Below are 22,566 nucleotides of genomic sequence, written 5' to 3' on the forward strand. Positions count from 1 at the left end.
GTAGATCTGGTTGTAGCAGTGTTAGTAGCAGGTGGATCAGTCTGGAGTAAATTGCACGTGAACACATGACCAATGGGCAATCTTAATCAACAGTTATGCGTTGACAGAGTTGATCTATGGACTGGAGTGGTGAAAGTTCGTCGCGAGCAGGATTTGAACCTACGCGGGGAAACCCCATTGGATTTCGAGTCCAACGCCTTAACCACTCGGCCATCGCGACGATCTTTCTATCATCAACAACTGTCACCTAGCCGTCAGTGAGAACACCGTCCGTCTCTCGCATACTCAACACTTTCACAATACTCGCACAACATTGTCACTGACATCGATCGTTCTACACAACGACTGATCGCTCTGCTCCGACACCAATGTCAGTGTGGTCAACCCATTCAAAGTTCCCTTCAAATGTGCTGACGAATACAATGATTGCTTATCGGACATTGCAAGTGGGATAAATGTGCCTGATCAATGCACAGGCGATGCACAGGATGTGTTGATTCACCAATGTAATTTCCACTCGCACTAAGCATAAACAGAGAAACAGACGGATATACAGCTAGCTAGCTAGCCAGCTAGCCAGCCAGCCAGCCAGCCAGACATACAGACAGCAGATTGACAGACAGATAGTCATTCCGAAACAAACACACACAGACACACAGATGGATGCAACAAATAAGTGGGAGAGTAAGAAGATAGGAGCACTATTGTGCTACCTCCTATGTGGAAATGCTGATCGACTGATGAGTTGATGTGTCCGTGTGACAAAATTCAATTGAGTGCTGATCCGACAGGAGACGAGTTGTGATCAGTCGATTTGGTATGGTGCATCTTCATGACACTAAAATAACATTGGAATTTGAATGTTTAACATGTTGACTGAAACAACACTACACTACTCTTCACTACACTACACCAAACGTGCCTTCCGATTTCAACATTTATTGTCCGTACTTACTTGCAGACCAGATGAGGTACTAGACATAATTGCATTGAGGCACAGTGAATTTCATGAGACTGACTGTGCCAGTTGAAGATGGCACGACCAGATGGTTATGTTGTAGTGGACATGGTCAACATGTCCTCATTGTTTAGTGGTGAGTGTGTTCTACGCGTTGTGTTCTTCATGTGTCTACAAATGAGGAACATCCCTCTCGAGCATAGCATTCAGACAGCATCAATCTGTGACTGGTGACTGACCTCATAAATTTGTCTGTCGACAGAGCGTAGTCATCGGTTGTTGTTGTTGTTGTTGTTGTTGTTGTTGTGGAGGTCGTCGTCATCAGCACCGACTGGCAGTTGGTGCCCAATGGATTGCAGGTGGATTATGGTGAAAATTTGATGAGGAAGTCTACAAGTGAAACACTGAGTGACTAACGATGATCACGTCGAATTGAATGGTGTGTGCTGATTGATGTGCACTGAAGCCAGTCAGGTGGAGGAGTTTCTGTGCATGGATGCGGTGATCGATTAGTTGGAACTAGTTGTGGAGAGTGATGTGAACATGTGAGAGAATGTCCACAGTGATGTGTTTGAGTGAGACTGATTTGTGACAGATTCATCTCGTAAGAGGTTGGTTTGAATTGTGCTTGATATGGAAGGTTGTTTGAATTGTTTAATAATGGTGTGATGTGTGTGAGTTGGTGGTAGAAAATGGTGGTCAGGATGGCCGAGCGGTCCAAGGCGCTGCGTTCAGGTCGCAGTCCACTCTGTGGGCGTGGGTTCGAATCCTGACACTACACTTATGACACTCAATCACGTTCATCTAAACACGCACACACCAGTACAAACGGAAACACTGACTGGCCAATGTCTGCATCAGATATGACAGACAATGTGCATATTCAGCACGTCGTGTTCAACATGAACATACAGAGGAAGTGCATGATAACCAGGCCAACCGACCGCATCCTTATGACTACCAGTAGTAGATGTAGATCTGGTTGTAGCAGTGTTAGTAGCAGGTGGATCAGTCTGGAGTAAATTGCACGTGAACACATGACCAATGGGCAATCTTAATCAACAGTTATGCGTTGACAGAGTTGATCTATGGACTGGAGTGGTGAAAGTTCGTCGCGAGCAGGATTTGAACCTACGCGGGGAAACCCCATTGGATTTCGAGTCCAACGCCTTAACCACTCGGCCATCGCGACGATCTTTCTATCATCAACAACTGTCACCTAGCCGTCAGTGAGAACACCGTCCGTCTCTCGCATACTCAACACTTTCACAATACTCGCACAACATTGTCACTGACATCGATCGTTCTACACAACGACTGATCGCTCTGCTCCGACACCAATGTCAGTGTGGTCAACCCATTCAAAGTTCCCTTCAAATGTGCTGACGAATACAATGATTGCTTATCGGACATTGCAAGTGGGATAAATGTGCCTGATCAATGCACAGGCGATGCACAGGATGTGTTGATTCACCAATGTAATTTCCACTCGCACTAAGCATAAACAGAGAAACAGACGGATATACAGCTAGCTAGCTAGCCAGCTAGCCAGCCAGCCAGCCAGACAGACATACAGACAGCAGATTGACAGACAGATAGTCATTCCGAAACAAACACACACAGACACACAGATGGATGCAACAAATAAGTGGGAGAGTAAGAAGATAGGAGCACTATTGTGCTACCTCCTATGTGGAAATGCTGATCGACTGATGAGTTGATGTGTCCGTGTGACAAAATTCAATTGAGTGCTGATCCGACAGGAGACGAGTTGTGATCAGTCGATTTGGTATGGTGCATCTTCATGACACTAAAATAACATTGGAATTTGAATGTTTAACATGTTGACTGAAACAACACTACACTACTCTTCACTACACTACACCAAACGTGCCTTCCGATTTCAACATTTATTGTCCGTACTTACTTGCAGACCAGATGAGGTACTAGACATAATTGCATTGAGGCACAGTGAATTTCATGAGACTGACTGTGCCAGTTGAAGATGGCACGACCAGATGGTTATGTTGTAGTGGACATGGTCAACATGTCCTCATTGTTTAGTGGTGAGTGTGTTCTACGCGTTGTGTTCTTCATGTGTCTACAAATGAGGAACATCCCTCTCGAGCATAGCATTCAGACAGCATCAATCTGTGACTGGTGACTGACCTCATAAATTTGTCTGTCGACAGAGCGTAGTCATCGGTTGTTGTTGTTGTTGTTGTTGTTGTTGTTGTTGTTGTGGAGGTCGTCGTCATCAGCACCGACTGGCAGTTGGTGCCCAATGGATTGCAGGTGGATTATGGTGAAAATTTGATGAGGAAGTCTACAAGTGAAACACTGAGTGACTAACGATGATCACGTCGAATTGAATGGTGTGTGCTGATTGATGTGCACTGAAGCCAGTCAGGTGGAGGAGTTTCTGTGCATGGATGCGGTGATCGATTAGTTGGAACTAGTTGTGGAGAGTGATGTGAACATGTGAGAGAATGTCCACAGTGATGTGTTTGAGTGAGACTGATTTGTGACAGATTCATCTCGTAAGAGGTTGGTTTGAATTGTGCTTGATATGGAAGGTTGTTTGAATTGTTTAATAATGGTGTGATGTGTGTGAGTTGGTGGTAGAAAATGGTGGTCAGGATGGCCGAGCGGTCCAAGGCGCTGCGTTCAGGTCGCAGTCCACTCTGTGGGCGTGGGTTCGAATCCCACTCCTGACACTACACTTATGCACACAGACGCGAACTCAATCACGTTCATCTAAACACGCACACACCAGTACAAACGGAAACACTGACTGGCCAATGTCTGCATCAGATATGACAGACAATGTGCATATTCAGCACGTCGTGTTCAACATGAACATACAGAGGAAGTGCATGATAACCAGGCCAACCGACCGCATCCTTATGACTACCAGTAGTAGATGTAGATCTGGTTGTAGCAGTGTTAGTAGCAGGTGGATCAGTCTGGAGTAAATTGCACGTGAACACATGACCAATGGGCAATCTTAATCAACAGTTATGCGTTGACAGAGTTGATCTATGGACTGGAGTGGTGAAAGTTCGTCGCGAGCAGGATTTGAACCTACGCGGGAAACCCCATTGGATTTCGAGTCCAACGCCTTAACCACTCGGCCATCGCGACGATCTTTCTATCATCAACAACTGTCACCTAGCCGTCAGTGAGAACACCGTCCGTCTCTCGCATACTCAACACTTTCACAATACTCGCACAACATTGTCACTGACATCGATCGTTCTACACAACGACTGATCGCTCTGCTCCGACACCAATGTCAGTGTGGTCAACCCATTCAAAGTTCCCTTCAAATGTGCTGACGAATACAATGATTGCTTATCGGACATTGCAAGTGGGATAAATGTGCCTGATCAATGCACAGGCGATGCACAGGATGTGTTGATTCACCAATGTAATTTCCACTCGCACTGAGCATAAACAGAGAAACAGACGGATATACAGCTAGCTAGCTAGCCAGCTAGCCAGCCAGCCAGCCAGCCAGACATACAGACAGCAGATTGACAGACAGATAGTCATTCCGAAACAAACACACACAGACACACAGATGGATGCAACAAATAAGTGGGAGAGTAAGAAGATAGGAGCACTATTGTGCTACCTCCTATGTGGAAATGCTGATCGACTGATGAGTTGATGTGTCCGTGTGACAAAATTCAATTGAGTGCTGATCCGACAGGAGACGAGTTGTGATCAGTCGATTTGGTATGGTGCATCTTCATGACACTAAAATAACATTGGAATTTGAATGTTTAACATGTTGACTGAAACAACACTACACTACTCTTCACTACACTACACCAAACGTGCCTTCCGATTTCAACATTTATTGTCCGTACTTACTTGCAGACCAGATGAGGTACTAGACATAATTGCATTGAGGCACAGTGAATTTCATGAGACTGACTGTGCCAGTTGAAGATGGCACGACCAGATGGTTATGTTGTAGTGGACATGGTCAACATGTCCTCATTGTTTAGTGGTGAGTGTGTTCTACGCGTTGTGTTCTTCATGTGTCTACAAATGAGGAACATCCCTCTCGAGCATAGCATTCAGACAGCATCAATCTGTGACTGGTGACTGACCTCATAAATTTGTCTGTCGACAGAGCGTAGTCATCGTTGTTGTTGTTGTTGTTGTTGTTGTGGAGGTCGTCGTCATCAGCACCGACTGGCAGTTGGTGCCCAATGGATTGCAGGTGGATTATGGTGAAAATTTGATGAGGAAGTCTACAAGTGAAACACTGAGTGACTAACGATGATCACGTCGAATTGAATGGTGTGTGCTGATTGATGTGCACTGAAGCCAGTCAGGTGGAGGAGTTTCTGTGCATGGATGCGGTGATCGATTAGTTGGAACTAGTTGTGGAGAGTGATGTGAACATGTGAGAGAATGTCCACAGTGATGTGTTTGAGTGAGACTGATTTGTGACAGATTCATCTCGTAAGAGGTTGGTTTGAATTGTGCTTGATATGGAAGGTTGTTTGAATTGTTTAATAATGGTGTGATGTGTGTGAGTTGGTGGTAGAAAATGGTGGTCAGGATGGCCGAGCGGTCCAAGGCGCTGCGTTCAGGTCGCAGTCCACTCTGTGGGCGTGGGTTCGAATCCCACTCCTGACACTACACTTATGCACACAGACGCGAACTCAATCACGTTCATCTAAACACGCACACACCAGTACAAACGGAAACACTGACTGGCCAATGTCTGCATCAGATATGACAGACAATGTGCATATTCAGCACGTCGTGTTCAACATGAACATACAGAGGAAGTGCATGATAACCAGGCCAACCGACCGCATCCTTATGACTACCAGTAGTAGATGTAGATCTGGTTGTAGCAGTGTTAGTAGCAGGTGGATCAGTCTGGAGTAAATTGCACGTGAACACATGACCAATGGGCAATCTTAATCAACAGTTATGCGTTGACAGAGTTGATCTATGGACTGGAGTGGTGAAAGTTCGTCGCGAGCAGGATTTGAACCTACGCGGGAAACCCCATTGGATTTCGAGTCCAACGCCTTAACCACTCGGCCATCGCGACGATCTTTCTATCATCAACAACTGTCACCTAGCCGTCAGTGAGAACACCGTCCGTCTCTCGCATACTCAACACTTTCACAATACTCGCACAACATTGTCACTGACATCGATCGTTCTACACAACGACTGATCGCTCTGCTCCGACACCAATGTCAGTGTGGTCAACCCATTCAAAGTTCCCTTCAAATGTGCTGACGAATACAATGATTGCTTATCGGACATTGCAAGTGGGATAAATGTGCCTGATCAATGCACAGGCGATGCACAGGATGTGTTGATTCACCAATGTAATTTCCACTCGCACTAAGCATAAACAGAGAAACAGACGGATATACAGCTAGCTAGCTAGCCAGCTAGCCAGCCAGCCAGCCAGCCAGACATACAGACAGCAGATTGACAGACAGATAGTCATTCCGAAACAAACACACACAGACACACAGATGGATGCAACAAATAAGTGGGAGAGTAAGAAGATAGGAGCACTATTGTGCTACCTCCTATGTGGAAATGCTGATCGACTGATGAGTTGATGTGTCCGTGTGACAAAATTCAATTGAGTGCTGATCCGACAGGAGACGAGTTGTGATCAGTCGATTTGGTATGGTGCATCTTCATGACACTAAAATAACATTGGAATTTGAATGTTTAACATGTTGACTGAAACAACACTACACTACTCTTCACTACACTACACCAAACGTGCCTTCCGATTTCAACATTTATTGTCCGTACTTACTTGCAGACCAGATGAGGTACTAGACATAATTGCATTGAGGCACAGTGAATTTCATGAGACTGACTGTGCCAGTTGAAGATGGCACGACCAGATGGTTATGTTGTAGTGGACATGGTCAACATGTCCTCATTGTTTAGTGGTGAGTGTGTTCTACGCGTTGTGTTCTTCATGTGTCTACAAATGAGGAACATCCCTCTCGAGCATAGCATTCAGACAGCATCAATCTGTGACTGGTGACTGACCTCATAAATTTGTCTGTCGACAGAGCGTAGTCATCGGTTGTTGTTGTTGTTGTTGTTGTGGAGGTCGTCGTCATCAGCACCGACTGGCAGTTGGTGCCCAATGGATTGCAGGTGGATTATGGTGAAAATTTGATGAGGAAGTCTACAAGTGAAACACTGAGTGACTAACGATGATCACGTCGAATTGAATGGTGTGTGCTGATTGATGTGCACTGAAGCCAGTCAGGTGGAGGAGTTTCTGTGCATGGATGCGGTGATCGATTAGTTGGAACTAGTTGTGGAGAGTGATGTGAACATGTGAGAGAATGTCCACAGTGATGTGTTTGAGTGAGACTGATTTGTGACAGATTCATCTCGTAAGAGGTTGGTTTGAATTGTGCTTGATATGGAAGGTTGTTTGAATTGTTTAATAATGGTGTGATGTGTGTGAGTTGGTGGTAGAAAATGGTGGTCAGGATGGCCGAGCGGTCCAAGGCGCTGCGTTCAGGTCGCAGTCCACTCTGTGGGCGTGGGTTCGAATCCCACTCCTGACACTACACTTATGCACACAGACGCGAACTCAATCACGTTCATCTAAACACGCACACACCAGTACAAACGGAAACACTGACTGGCCAATGTCTGCATCAGATATGACAGACAATGTGCATATTCAGCACGTCGTGTTCAACATGAACATACAGAGGAAGTGCATGATAACCAGGCCAACCGACCGCATCCTTATGACTACCAGTAGTAGATGTAGATCTGGTTGTAGCAGTGTTAGTAGCAGGTGGATCAGTCTGGAGTAAATTGCACGTGAACACATGACCAATGGGCAATCTTAATCAACAGTTATGCGTTGACAGAGTTGATCTATGGACTGGAGTGGTGAAAGTTCGTCGCGAGCAGGATTTGAACCTACGCGGGGAAACCCCATTGGATTTCGAGTCCAACGCCTTAACCACTCGGCCATCGCGACGATCTTTCTATCATCAACAACTGTCACCTAGCCGTCAGTGAGAACACCGTCCGTCTCTCGCATACTCAACACTTTCACAATACTCGCACAACATTGTCACTGACATCGATCGTTCTACACAACGACTGATCGCTCTGCTCCGACACCAATGTCAGTGTGGTCAACCCATTCAAAGTTCCCTTCAAATGTGCTGACGAATACAATGATTGCTTATCGGACATTGCAAGTGGGATAAATGTGCCTGATCAATGCACAGGCGATGCACAGGATGCGTTGATTCACCAATGTAATTTCCACTCGCACTGAGCATAAACAGAGAAACAGACGGATATACAGCTAGCTAGCTAGCCAGCTAGCCAGCCAGCCAGCCAGCCAGACATACAGACAGCAGATTGACAGACAGATAGTCATTCCGAAACAAACACACACAGACACACAGATGGATGCAACAAATAAGTGGGAGAGTAAGAAGATAGGAGCACTATTGTGCTACCTCCTATGTGGAAATGCTGATCGACTGATGAGTTGATGTGTCCGTGTGACAAAATTCAATTGAGTGCTGATCCGACAGGAGACGAGTTGTGATCAGTCGATTTGGTATGGTGCATCTTCATGACACTAAAATAACATTGGAATTTGAATGTTTAACATGTTGACTGAAACAACACTACACTACTCTTCACTACACTACACCAAACGTGCCTTCCGATTTCAACATTTATTGTCCGTACTTACTTGCAGACCAGATGAGGTACTAGACATAATTGCATTGAGGCACAGTGAATTTCATGAGACTGACTGTGCCAGTTGAAGATGGCACGACCAGATGGTTATGTTGTAGTGGACATGGTCAACATGTCCTCATTGTTTAGTGGTGAGTGTGTTCTACGCGTTGTGTTCTTCATGTGTCTACAAATGAGGAACATCCCTCTCGAGCATAGCATTCAGACAGCATCAATCTGTGACTGGTGACTGACCTCATAAATTTGTCTGTCGACAGAGCGTAGTCATCGGTTGTTGTTGTTGTTGTTGTTGTTGTTGTGGAGGTCGTCGTCATCAGCACCGACTGGCAGTTGGTGCCCAATGGATTGCAGGTGGATTATGGTGAAAATTTGATGAGGAAGTCTACAAGTGAAACACTGAGTGACTAACGATGATCACGTCGAATTGAATGGTGTGTGCTGATTGATGTGCACTGAAGCCAGTCAGGTGGAGGAGTTTCTGTGCATGGATGCGGTGATCGATTAGTTGGAACTAGTTGTGGAGAGTGATGTGAACATGTGAGAGAATGTCCACAGTGATGTGTTTGAGTGAGACTGATTTGTGACAGATTCATCTCGTAAGAGGTTGGTTTGAATTGTGCTTGATATGGAAGGTTGTTTGAATTGTTTAATAATGGTGTGATGTGTGTGAGTTGGTGGTAGAAAATGGTGGTCAGGATGGCCGAGCGGTCCAAGGCGCTGCGTTCAGGTCGCAGTCCACTCTGTGGGCGTGGGTTCGAATCCCACTCCTGACACTACACTTATGCACACAGACGCGAACTCAATCACGTTCATCTAAACACGCACACACCAGTACAAACGGAAACACTGACTGGCCAATGTCTGCATCAGATATGACAGACAATGTGCATATTCAGCACGTCGTGTTCAACATGAACATACAGAGGAAGTGCATGATAACCAGGCCAACCGACCGCATCCTTATGACTACCAGTAGTAGATGTAGATCTGGTTGTAGCAGTGTTAGTAGCAGGTGGATCAGTCTGGAGTAAATTGCACGTGAACACATGACCAATGGGCAATCTTAATCAACAGTTATGCGTTGACAGAGTTGATCTATGGACTGGAGTGGTGAAAGTTCGTCGCGAGCAGGATTTGAACCTACGCGGGGAAACCCCATTGGATTTCGAGTCCAACGCCTTAACCACTCGGCCATCGCGACGATCTTTCTATCATCAACAACTGTCACCTAGCCGTCAGTGAGAACACCGTCCGTCTCTCGCATACTCAACACTTTCACAATACTCGCACAACATTGTCACTGACATCGATCGTTCTACACAACGACTGATCGCTCTGCTCCGACACCAATGTCAGTGTGGTCAACCCATTCAAAGTTCCCTTCAAATGTGCTGACGAATACAATGATTGCTTATCGGACATTGCAAGTGGGATAAATGTGCCTGATCAATGCACAGGCGATGCACAGGATGCGTTGATTCACCAATGTAATTTCCACTCGCACTGAGCATAAACAGAGAAACAGACGGATATACAGCTAGCTAGCCAGCCAGCCAGCCAGCCAGCCAGCCAGCCAGACAGACAGACAGCAGATTGACAGACAGATAGTCATTCCGAAACAAACACACACAGACACACAGATGGATGCAACAAATAAGTGGGAGAGTAAGAAGATAGGAGCACTATTGTGCTACCTCCTATGTGGAAATGCTGATCGACTGATGAGTTGATGTGTCCGTGTGACAAAATTCAATTGAGTGCTGATCCGACAGGAGACGAGTTGTGATCAGTCGATTTGGTATGGTGCATCTTCATGACACTAAAATAACATTGGAATTTGAATGTTTAACATGTTGACTGAAACAACACTACACTACTCTTCACTACACTACACCAAACGTGCCTTCCGATTTCAACATTTATTGTCCGTACTTACTTGCAGACCAGATGAGGTACTAGACATAATTGCATTGAGGCACAGTGAATTTCATGAGACTGACTGTGCCAGTTGAAGATGGCACGACCAGATGGTTATGTTGTAGTGGACATGGTCAACATGTCCTCATTGTTTAGTGGTGAGTGTGTTCTACGCGTTGTGTTCTTCATGTGTCTACAAATGAGGAACATCCCTCTCGAGCATAGCATTCAGACAGCATCAATCTGTGACTGGTGACTGACCTCATAAATTTGTCTGTCGACAGAGCGTAGTCATCGGTTGTTGTTGTTGTTGTTGTTGTTGTTGTTGTGGAGGTCGTCGTCATCAGCACCGACTGGCAGTTGGTGCCCAATGGATTGCAGGTGGATTATGGTGAAAATTTGATGAGGAAGTCTACAAGTGAAACACTGAGTGACTAACGATGATCACGTCGAATTGAATGGTGTGTGCTGATTGATGTGCACTGAAGCCAGTCAGGTGGAGGAGTTTCTGTGCATGGATGCGGTGATCGATTAGTTGGAACTAGTTGTGGAGAGTGATGTGAACATGTGAGAGAATGTCCACAGTGATGTGTTTGAGTGAGACTGATTTGTGACAGATTCATCTCGTAAGAGGTTGGTTTGAATTGTGCTTGATATGGAAGGTTGTTTGAATTGTTTAATAATGGTGTGATGTGTGTGAGTTGGTGGTAGAAAATGGTGGTCAGGATGGCCGAGCGGTCCAAGGCGCTGCGTTCAGGTCGCAGTCCACTCTGTGGGCGTGGGTTCGAATCCCACTCCTGACACTACACTTATGCACACAGACGCGAACTCAATCACGTTCATCTAAACACGCACACACCAGTACAAACGGAAACACTGACTGGCCAATGTCTGCATCAGATATGACAGACAATGTGCATATTCAGCACGTCGTGTTCAACATGAACATACAGAGGAAGTGCATGATAACCAGGCCAACCGACCGCATCCTTATGACTACCAGTAGTAGATGTAGATCTGGTTGTAGCAGTGTTAGTAGCAGGTGGATCAGTCTGGAGTAAATTGCACGTGAACACATGACCAATGGGCAATCTTAATCAACAGTTATGCGTTGACAGAGTTGATCTATGGACTGGAGTGGTGAAAGTTCGTCGCGAGCAGGATTTGAACCTACGCTGGGAAACCCCATTGGATTTCGAGTCCAACGCCTTAACCACTCGGCCATCGCGACGATCTTTCTATCATCAACAACTGTCACCTAGCCGTCAGTGAGAACACCGTCCGTCTCTCGCATACTCAACACTTTCACAATACTCGCACAACATTGTCACTGACATCGATCGTTCTACACAACGACTGATCGCTCTGCTCCGACACCAATGTCAGTGTGGTCAACCCATTCAAAGTTCCCTTCAAATGTGCTGACGAATACAATGATTGCTTATCGGACATTGCAAGTGGGATAAATGTGCCTGATCAATGCACAGGCGATGCACAGGATGCGTTGATTCACCAATGTAATTTCCACTCGCACTGAGCATAAACAGAGAAACAGACGGATATACAGCTAGCTAGCTAGCCAGCTAGCCAGCCAGCCAGCCAGCCAGCCAGACATACAGACAGCAGATTGACAGACAGATAGTCATTCCGAAACAAACACACACAGACACACAGATGGATGCAACAAATAAGTGGGAGAGTAAGAAGATAGGAGCACTATTGTGCTACCTCCTATGTGGAAATGCTGATCGACTGATGAGTTGATGTGTCCGTGTGACAAAATTCAATTGAGTGCTGATCCGACAGGAGACGAGTTGTGATCAGTCGATTTGGTATGGTGCATCTTCATGACACTAAAATAACATTGGAATTTGAATGTTTAACATGTTGACTGAAACAACACTACACTACTCTTCACTACACTACACCAAACGTGCCTTCCGATTTCAACATTTATTGTCCGTACTTACTTGCAGACCAGATGAGGTACTAGACATAATTGCATTGAGGCACAGTGAATTTCATGAGACTGACTGTGCCAGTTGAAGATGGCACGACCAGATGGTTATGTTGTAGTGGACATGGTCAACATGTCCTCATTGTTTAGTGGTGAGTGTGTTCTACGCGTTGTGTTCTTCATGTGTCTACAAATGAGGAACATCCCTCTCGAGCATAGCATTCAGACAGCATCAATCTGTGACTGGTGACTGACCTCATAAATTTGTCTGTCGACAGAGCGTAGTCATCGTTGTTGTTGTTGTTGTTGTTGTTGTTGTTGTTGTTGTTGTGGAGGTCGTCGTCATCAGCACCGACTGGCAGTTGGTGCCCAATGGATTGCAGGTGGATTATGGTGAAAATTTGATGAGGAAGTCTACAAGTGAAACACTGAGTGACTAACGATGATCACGTCGAATTGAATGGTGTGTGCTGATTGATGTGCACTGAAGCCAGTCAGGTGGAGGAGTTTCTGTGCATGGATGCGGTGATCGATTAGTTGGAACTAGTTGTGGAGAGTGATGTGAACATGTGAGAGAATGTCCACAGTGATGTGTTTGAGTGAGACTGATTTGTGACAGATTCATCTCGTAAGAGGTTGGTTTGAATTGTGCTTGATATGGAAGGTTGTTTGAATTGTTTAATAATGGTGTGATGTGTGTGAGTTGGTGGTAGAAAATGGTGGTCAGGATGGCCGAGCGGTCCAAGGCGCTGCGTTCAGGTCGCAGTCCACTCTGTGGGCGTGGGTTCGAATCCCACTCCTGACACTACACTTATGCACACAGACGCGAACTCAATCACGTTCATCTAAACACGCACACACCAGTACAAACGGAAACACTGACTGGCCAATGTCTGCATCAGATATGACAGACAATGTGCATATTCAGCACGTCGTGTTCAACATGAACATACAGAGGAAGTGCATGATAACCAGGCCAACCGACCGCATCCTTATGACTACCAGTAGTAGATGTAGATCTGGTTGTAGCAGTGTTAGTAGCAGGTGGATCAGTCTGGAGTAAATTGCACGTGAACACATGACCAATGGGCAATCTTAATCAACAGTTATGCGTTGACAGAGTTGATCTATGGACTGGAGTGGTGAAAGTTCGTCGCGAGCAGGATTTGAACCTACGCGGGAAACCCCATTGGATTTCGAGTCCAACGCCTTAACCACTCGGCCATCGCGACGATCTTTCTATCATCAACAACTGTCACCTAGCCGTCAGTGAGAACACCGTCCGTCTCTCGCATACTCAACACTTTCACAATACTCGCACAACATTGTCACTGACATCGATCGTTCTACACAACGACTGATCGCTCTGCTCCGACACCAATGTCAGTGTGGTCAACCCATTCAAAGTTCCCTTCAAATGTGCTGACGAATACAATGATTGCTTATCGGACATTGCAAGTGGGATAAATGTGCCTGATCAATGCACAGGCGATGCACAGGATGCGTTGATTCACCAATGTAATTTCCACTCGCACTGAGCATAAACAGAGAAACAGACGGATATACAGCTAGCTAGCTAGCCAGCCAGCCAGCCAGCCAGCCAGCCAGCCAGACATACAGACAGCAGATTGACAGACAGATAGTCATTCCGAAACAAACACACACAGACACACAGATGGATGCAACAAATAAGTGGGAGAGTAAGAAGATAGGAGCACTATTGTGCTACCTCCTATGTGGAAATGCTGATCGACTGATGAGTTGATGTGTCCGTGTGACAAAATTCAATTGAGTGCTGATCCGACAGGAGACGAGTTGTGATCAGTCGATTTGGTATGGTGCATCTTCATGACACTAAAATAACATTGGAATTTGAATGTTTAACATGTTGACTGAAACAACACTACACTACTCTTCACTACACTACACCAAACGTGCCTTCCGATTTCAACATTTATTGTCCGTACTTACTTGCAGACCAGATGAGGTACTAGACATAATTGCATTGAGGCACAGTGAATTTCATGAGACTGACTGTGCCAGTTGAAGATGGCACGACCAGATGGTTATGTTGTAGTGGACATGGTCAACATGTCCTCATTGTTTAGTGGTGAGTGTGTTCTACGCGTTGTGTTCTTCATGTGTCTACAAATGAGGAACATCCCTCTCGAGCATAGCATTCAGACAGCATCAATCTGTGACTGGTGACTGACCTCATAAATTTGTCTGTCGACAGAGCGTAGTCATCGGTTGTTGTTGTTGTTGTTGTTGTTGTTGTGGAGGTCGTCGTCATCAGCACCGACTGGCAGTTGGTGCCCAATGGATTGCAGGTGGATTATGGTGAAAATTTGATGAGGAAGTCTACAAGTGAAACACTGAGTGACTAACGATGATCACGTCGAATTGAATGGTGTGTGCTGATTGATGTGCACTGAAGCCAGTCAGGTGGAGGAGTTTCTGTGCATGGATGCGGTGATCGATTAGTTGGAACTAGTTGTGGAGAGTGATGTGAACATGTGAGAGAATGTCCACAGTGATGTGTTTGAGTGAGACTGATTTGTGACAGATTCATCTCGTAAGAGGTTGGTTTGAATTGTGCTTGATATGGAAGGTTGTTTGAATTGTTTAATAATGGTGTGATGTGTGTGAGTTGGTGGTAGAAATGGTGGTCAGGATGGCCGAGCGGTCCAAGGCGCTGCGTTCAGGTCGCAGTCCACTCTGTGGGCGTGGGTTCGAATCCCACTCCTGACACTACACTTATGCACACAGACGCGAACTCAATCACGTTCATCTAAACACGCACACACCAGTACAAACGGAAACACTGACTGGCCAATGTCTGCATCAGATATGACAGACAATGTGCATATTCAGCACGTCGTGTTCAACATGAACATACAGAGGAAGTGCATGATAACCAGGCCAACCGACCGCATCCTTATGACTACCAGTAGTAGATGTAGATCTGGTTGTAGCAGTGTTAGTAGCAGGTGGATCAGTCTGGAGTAAATTGCACGTGAACACATGACCAATGGGCAATCTTAATCAACAGTTATGCGTTGACAGAGTTGATCTATGGACTGGAGTGGTGAAAGTTCGTCGCGAGCAGGATTTGAACCTACGCGGGGAAACCCCATTGGATTTCGAGTCCAACGCCTTAACCACTCGGCCATCGCGACGATCTTTCTATCATCAACAACTGTCACCTAGCCGTCAGTGAGAACACCGTCCGTCTCTCGCATACTCAACACTTTCACAATACTCGCACAACATTGTCACTGACATCGATCGTTCTACACAACGACTGATCGCTCTGCTCCGACACCAATGTCAGTGTGGTCAACCCATTCAAAGTTCCCTTCAAATGTGCTGACGAATACAATGATTGCTTATCGGACATTGCAAGTGAGATAAATGTGCCTGATCAATGCACAGGCGATGCACGATGCGTTGATTCACCAATGTAATTTCCACTCGCACTGAGCATATACACAGAAACAGACGGATATACAGCTAGCTAGCCAGCCAGCCATCCAGCCAGCCAGCCAGCCAGACAGACAGACAGCAGATTGACAGACAGATAGTCATTCCGAAACAAACACACACAGACACACAGATGGATGCAACAAATAAGTGGGAGAGTAAGAAGATAGGAGCACTATTGTGCTACCTCCTATGTGGAAATGCTGATCGACTGATGAGTTGATGTGTCCGTGTGACAAAATTCAATTGAGTGCTGATCCGACAGGAGACGAGTTGTGATCAGTCGATTTGGTATGGTGCATCTTCATGACACTAAAATAACATTGGAATTTGAATGTTTAACATGTTGACTGAAACACCTACTTGGTCGCCAACTGATGTTCTGAGTCTATCAGGCATTGTTCTGTCGACCGTCAATTCACACATGATCTGGCGCAATTCGCACTTCCTTTCTACAAGTTTACAAAATTCCAACTCCACCTTCAAGTCTCGTGTCCATAGATCGGGCAAAGCATTACACACAGCTTCCACAATCTCACTCCGACTAATCATCTATTCCACACTACCAAATATATTGCGCTTTGATTCTTCTAATAAAACTAAGTTAATCAACACTACACTACACTTCACTACACTACACCAAACGTGCCTTCCGATTTCAACATTTATTGTCCGTACTTACTTGCAGACCAGATGAGGTACTAGACATAATTGCATTGAGGCACAGTGAATTTCATGAGACTGACTGTTCCAGTTGAAGGTAGCCTGGCTATATGACTCTTTTCTTTTGCCATTTTCAATTATGAATTAATGTATGAATTTTTAATGAATTTCTTTATCGAATATCACATGCCTTCGTCTTTCTTCCACTTTTTGATGAATATAAATGAATGTTGCTTACCTCTGTTTCTATATTATATGAAGGTTTGAAAACGTTTTTCAATTGAATGTGTTCGCGATTATAAAACCAGCAATAATATTTGGAATTTATGATGTACTGAATAGTAGTGTTGATTCATTTCACGGTCAGAAACCCTAATGTTCACAATGAATTAACCAGTCGTCATCTAAAAAGTCCTTACAGTCAGCATTATTATGAAGAGGACGAAATGATAATAATCGAATAATGGAAACAGAAATAATAATAATGATATTTACTTGTGCTTAACAACCAAGGAATGTCAAAAACACGATTTGTATGTATGTTAACAAATAATTGAAATTTGTCAGGAGAACTATTTAAGTCAATGCCGGACGGACATTAAACAGTGCCAGATTGATTACATCAAGAAGCTCTTATCTTGGATTGCTTAGAATTGCTATAAGACGACACCTGAAATGAGGTAGCGAAATCACTCAAAATTATCGGCTGAGAATTGTGGGTTTATAAAAAATTAATATTTATTATTATTGTAAACAGTATGGTCTGAATCTCCATACCTGGCAACTGTTTGAGATGCATTAAAAACAAAAAATGAAGAAGATTCTTAGGATATTTTGGAATGGTCTTGTAACTGTTTAACATCCCTTAGTGTAGCCTACAAACTTAAGGCGAGATAAATGCTAAATTCATGTTCAGTTAAGTGGTGATCCATAGTCCAAAATACCACTCTCATACTTGTGTTAATTTATCCAACCTCATTGTTGACAAATCACCAAAATGCAACTAGAATTCACTTGAACTACAAATAAAGACCTTTTAGTCAGTAAATTTGAACAGCTTTTCATGCCGTTGGTTACCCCTCGTTCCATCGATAGAAGAAATCAGACTATTGTTGAATAGATCTTTATTTTGATCGTGAGACAGAACTGTTGGAAAGAGCGGTTATATTTTTCAAACACACAGCGTTTTTCAACATTCAATACAAAATAATAGGAAATGTAATATCTATACAAAATAAGGAAGTGAATGAATACTTGAGCGATAATGTTTTGACATTACTGAAGTGTTTGTAACCAACTCTTAACCAGTCAACCTAAAGATTTTATAAGTTCACCACATAAATTTTAACACCAGTGTTGGCATGCTGATCTATGCAACTGAATTTATGAACTACGTGAAAATATGTTGTCAGTAACTGCAAAACCGCAAGAGTAAGAATTATTTGGGATTCAATTCCAATAATGATTTTTACTAGATTATTTTTCAACACTGCTTTCAACCGTGCACATTATTCATTTGATATGTTCTATTTATTATGCGAAACTAATTGGTAACCATTAGGATTGTGGCCAATAGGGGAGTCCAGAGCTTGAGTTTCTTTCTCTTTAGAATGGGTCGTATAGATCTACTTGAGTAAATATTATTGAGGTTCACACTAATGCCTGTAGTTTGAAGTGTGATTAATTCGTTCAACCGATAAGATCTTCAATATAATAGTTTGGATTTTTCTCTTTGTCTATATTGAGGACTGCTACTGAACACCAGATATCTTACACCATTTTTTCTAAACGAATTCATTATAACTGATTTTTTTTCTCAGACAAATATATTATTTATATTCAAAAACAACCCAATAGGTGAAACAAAGATTTTGACGGCTTTGTTGAAACTGCCGAATAAGAACTTTTGTTTCAACCGAAATTTATTGTCAAGTCCAAATTAACGCTTTAAACAATATTGAGGTTATTACAGACGTAATTCTCATTAATTCTAATTTCCAAATCAAAATGTAATAAATATTATTTACATGAGTTTATGTTCTACTCATGTACAGTTTTGTATTTATTACTCACCGATCTGTTGGGGACGACATATCCCCAAAACTCATATTTTGTAATTTTATCATATCGATTAAATTATCGATTAAATGTTTAAATATTTGAATGGCAGTCAGTTGATGAACTTATCGATTAAATTTTTAAATAGTAGACAATTGATGACACATTGATTATTGTTTAAAAATTTCCTATGACAAAATCGATATATATTTGTGTAAATACGCTAGACTTGTATGCTTGACCTGAACTGCCTGACCTGGCTTGGTATCTGCTGTTGCTTGTAGAATACACTTTTTACGCCTTATCAAGACTTCTTGATCGAGTTAGCTTTGTCGAAGACAATGGACCACAATAGTCTATTGAGTCTCTGAATCCTGAGCCCTCGTTCCGTTCCGAGTAAGTCGAATCAGTAGTATCCTCCAGGTTAACGAATCTAACACGATCCAATTAAAAGTTTAATATTCCGAAGAAAGGAACTTCCTTTTTAAGAAGGCAGTTCACTTTTACGATACCATTAGTAGTTCTTCATCTGTCTTGAAGTTCAAACTGACAAGAACAATAGAGGATATCCTAATAATAACCATTCATGTGACTGCAATTTCAAGCTTTTCTCAATGAGAACATGTTAAAATCTAAAATACCTTCATTGTTTACTGAGCAAAAGCTACAACCATTTTATTTGGTTTCCTTATCAGCCATAGTAAAATAAGAATCATTCGAACACTCATTGATATAGACGGATATGTGTTTCATAAGAAACTATGATAATTAGGAGTACTTGAATTATAGTACAAAATAAGAATCCCAGATGCAACGCAATTAAACCAATGAGTATCAGATGAGCACGGACGAACGTTTTGTATTTGGAATATGAAATCAGGCAGTCATCAAGTACACAGGGATCGTTAGTCCATACAAAGACCACATCCACCACAATTTAGATTGAAGTCTAAGTTTCTGTAATCAATTTTATTTCTTCTCCTTAAGTTCATCCTGTGTATTGGATATAGACTCTACTATCTAGGATGTACTCATTAGTACTAGAAATATTAACGAAAATTAGAACATACACACTGGGTTCCTGGAATTGTGTTTGATCAACATGTCGGTTGTGTATACTTAAGTCATTGATATCTAGAATTCGCATCACAGATTTCCCGACATCCTTCACCACAATCCTCATGACTGGCGGAAGATTATTTTCACGATAATATGTAACTTCTACAGACTCCGAAAACCCTATATTCGAACGAAAAATTCTTCCTTTCAGTAGCTTTGATGTAGTCTGTTTCGTCACAGAATGTTTCTCATCCCTTCATTGCAGTAGAAGTTTATCTACTCTCCTCTCCGATTCTTTAACTGTTGAAGCAGCGATAGAATTGATATCGGTTTTCAATGTCCGGACAAAATTTGCTGCCTGGCCATTAGAACAAGGGTGCCTGAGAGATGTAAACAGATGTTTGCATCCTATACCATTTAACCAGATAGTGACTGCATCCGCGGCGAAATGAGAGCCATTATCAGTCAGTAACACAATGGGAACCCATTCTCGACTAAACACTTTTCTTAATACTTGGACTGTGAAACATGAATTTAATGAAGTTGCGAAAAAACTTCAGGCCACTTCGAAAAAGAATCAATAACCACAAGTACGTGGTATTTACCGAGAACTGGACAACAATAGTCTGCATTAATTCTCTGCCAGGCCTTGGGTGGTACTGGCCATGAAGTCCACATCAAAGGCTAACTTTTCAACTTATGACATTTTCCACACTTGTCTGTTGTACGACATATATCTGCATTTATCTCCGGCTAGTAATATTTGAGCCTTGCCAAGGACTTCATTTTCTCAACAACTATGAAGATCTTCAAGTCCAGATTTACTTAACGAAGGAGAAATAACAACACGATTATTAAGACACAAAACAATGTCATTAGCAGTGGATAACTCATCCCTCTTTGAAGCAGTAACAAGTCTATCTTGTAATGATTATCGAGAAACGTAGTCAGCGTGTTGAGTTTACTTGGCACTCCTCTGCTGAACCGTATAGTCATAGGCACTCAAAGCAATACTCCATCGTTGAACCATAGCAGCTGAGTAGCGTGCTAAGGAATTTTCAAGATGATAAATGAGCTTTAAAGTATCGTGATCAGTAACAATAGTGAATTTCTTTCTGAATAAATAATTATGGATTCTTTTAGCGGCCCAAGACACAGCTAATGTTTCTAGCTCAGTTTGTCAATAACCTTGTTCAGTAACAGTAATTCTGCATGAAACAGAGATAACTGGTGTACCTTTCTGCTCCAAAACTGAGCCAATACCCATAGATGATGCATCAGTAATAAGTAAAGGATGTACACTGGGTGAGTACGTTCGAAGGATAGCATCACTTTGAAGAAACCTTACTAGACTTCGTAAGAATGACTCTTGTTCCTCAGACCATTTGATTAAACTGGATGTCAAAATACTAAATAAACAATTGGCATGACAAGAAAAATTATGAACAAAACGAGAATAGTATTGGGAAGCACCCACTGGTGAAGGTAGTTCTGTAAGATTTTTCGGGGACGGTGGATTTATCAGTGGAGCTAGTCGTTTCATATCTGTTCTAAAACCATTACCATCAACAAGGTATCCAAGACATACACAAAATGAATAGTTATTTGTATTTACCGTGATATTCTCAATTAAACGACGCAATAAAGCAATAAGTCTCTGGTCGTGAGCCGTTTTATCAGACCGATAAACAATGAGATCATCTTGATAAACTTCAACACCGTCTAGATCACTGACTACCTTATTCACAACTTCTCAAAATGTGGCTGAAGAACAACTTAGACCAAATGGAAGGAAGTTGTTTCTGAACGGCCCAATAGAAGTATTAAGTGTTGTCAAAATAGATGAAGATTTATCAAAAAGATTAGAAGATGAGCATCTTCTAAGTCAACCTTCGAGAACACTTTAGAACCATGAAATTCGATTTAGAATATCTTCAGCCTCTACCGTCGTGCACGTTTGTTTCAACAAACGGGAGTTCAATGTTAATCCAAAGTCACCACATATTCTAGGGGTCTTGTCATCCGACTCCGATGGCGTAACATTAGGTGTACTCCATGCTGAAGAATGAATCGGTTCAATTATACCTTCCGTACACAAATCGTTCGATGTCTAATGTAATGTTTCCTGACGACCATAACGAGTTATTCGTCTTTTAAGAAAGACTGTACCACCCTGTACCTGAAGTGTTTTAGGCTGAATTATCATATTTCCACTTCAATTAGCACACGCAGATATCAAATCATTAGGTAAAGCATCTGAATTTTCTTTAGAAACGGGTAAATACAACTCCACTTTAAGACTTTTCAAATTTTTTACACCCAGTATTGATAGTCCTGTTTCTCTAAAACTTCACAAGGCATGTATGAAGAATTATCATCTCTTATTAACAACTCACAGTATCCTCATATTGGCAGTCTGCGTCCAGTAATCCTCGATATTGAGACTTCAGTGGGTCGAACCACAACGATAAGATCTAAAGAATTCCTGTTCTTGAATGAAATAGTGGACTCTATACTGTTTGTGTCTACAATTTAGTCATGAAATGAATCATGGGATGTATATAATCGCTTTTGAATATAAGCAATAGCTTTTGAAGTGGTTACTTAATTACTTACTTACTTAAGCCTGTTACTCCTCGTGAAGGACCATAGGCCGCTCACCGGTACACTTCATCCAACCCTGTCCTGGGAAGTACTTTCCAGATCT

The sequence above is a fragment of the Schistosoma haematobium genome, chromosome 4 (assembly GCF_000699445.3).
Source record: "Schistosoma haematobium chromosome 4, whole genome shotgun sequence".
In the NCBI taxonomy this organism is placed as follows: domain Eukaryota; kingdom Metazoa; phylum Platyhelminthes; class Trematoda; order Strigeidida; family Schistosomatidae; genus Schistosoma; species Schistosoma haematobium.